The sequence below is a fragment of the Carlito syrichta genome, unplaced genomic scaffold (genome assembly GCF_000164805.1).
Source record: "Carlito syrichta isolate Samal-C Ts95f unplaced genomic scaffold, Tarsius_syrichta-2.0.1 Scaffold287895, whole genome shotgun sequence".
Lineage (NCBI taxonomy): Eukaryota > Metazoa > Chordata > Mammalia > Primates > Tarsiidae > Carlito > Carlito syrichta.
The window spans coordinates 137695-139537 of NW_007231991.1; positions in this window are offsets into that span (position 1 = coordinate 137695).

The window sequence follows — 1843 nt, forward strand, 5'->3', positions numbered from 1 at the left end:
TGTGGGTCTCGAACCCGCGAACTCAGGCAATCCACTCACCTCAGCCTCCCAAAGGTGCGGGATTACAGGCTGAGCCACCGAGCCTGGCTAGCATCACCCTTCTTGATCTCACAGACTTCTGAGAGGCCTAAGATAGTCCATGTGAAGGTACATTCAGCAAGTACTCAGTAAGTGTGACCACTATTATTGTGGGAGGAATGTGTGAGCTGGGGACCAAGGTGGGTGGCTGGGACTTGTAGGAAAGGAAACCAGAGACGTGGGCAGACTGGGAAGCCCTTGCAGGACAGACTGGGAAGTGTGGGTGGTGGGGAGTGAGCTATGGACATGCATTTTCTTGAAGGGAATCGAATTGTGAAGAGGAGGATGAATCGGAAAACAGAGGCGAGTCTGGGACAGAGGAATGGGGCTGGCAACTGAGATGAGGACCAGATCAGGGATGCTAGAACCTGACTCAGATGTGAGAAGAAGAAGGAAGGGGAGAGGGTAGGTTCAAAGAGGAAGGGTTCCAACTGGAAGAGACTCCCTCCCAGCTTAGAAATAGCAGCCCCAGCCAGGCTCAGTGGCTCAACCTGTAATCCCAGCACATTGGAAGGCTGAGGCGAGTAGATTACCTGTGGGTTCGAGACCAGCCCGAGCAACTTGGCGAGACCTCGTCTCTACAATAAGTCAAAAAATTAGCCAAGCATGGTAGTGCATGCCTGTAGTTCCGGCTACTTGGAAGGCTGAGGTGGAAGGATCACCCGAGCCCCGCAGGTCGACACTGGCCTGGTTGTCAGTGTGCCACTACACTCCAGTCTGGGTGACAGAGTAAGACTCCGACACACACACACACACACACACACACACACACACACACACACACACACACAAAGAAATAGCTGCCCCTCACACCCTTAGACTGGACTCATTCATTCATTCATCCCACAAGTATTTCTTTAGCACTTAAGCCCCCTGGCGTCTTGGAGTTTACATACTAGTTTCTATCACCATTAGATAATGTTACTTGGGGCTTCCAAATGCAGTAGCCACCCGATCAACCCTAAATGACTGGAAATTGATGCCCCTCTTGGTGGGTCCTCCCATTTGACTTATTGACCCTCAGGTATTTCAGATGGGGGGCAATGGGATCTTTTTTTTCTGAGTTGGGGGTCTCAGTTGTTCATGCTGACTGGAGTACAGTGGCACAATCACAGCTCACCACAGCCTCAACCTTCTAGGCTCAAGTGATCCTCTCACCTCAGCCTCCCAAGTAGCTGGGACTATAGTCATGCACCACCACGGCTGGGATTATAGGCATGAGCCACTGTGCCCAGCCTGCCAAAGGGGTCTTAAAGCCAGGCCTGCTTTGCCCACTCCCTGCAGTGGGGAGTTCATGGTCTCCCGTGGCCTTCCATCTGGCGCAAGAGCTGACAACCTCCCTGTCCTCTCCCATCCCTGCCTGCCTCCCCGCTCCACCCCCAGGTTCTAGCATCCCCTCCTGAACCCCACATGGCAATCCTCCTCCCTCAGCCCTTGGGCGGCCCTGCTGTGATGGCCAGAAGATGATGCAACCTGCCAAGGCTTCTCATTTCTAGTTAAAAGCAACTGTTCCCCTCAAATTGTTTTTGAAGCTTATTGTGCAGGCAAAAGGGTAGTGCCTTTGATGTGTAAAGAGGGCCTACAAATAAATAAGAAAGTCCTATAGTCTGTAGCAAAATGGCAAATTATTTGTACAGACAGTTCACAGAAAACACAAATGATGCTAAAACATGTGACAAGATGTTCAAACTCACTCATACTAAGAGAAATGCTAATTAACACAACACTGAGAAACCATTTTTCTTCCTTTTTTTTTTTTTTTTTG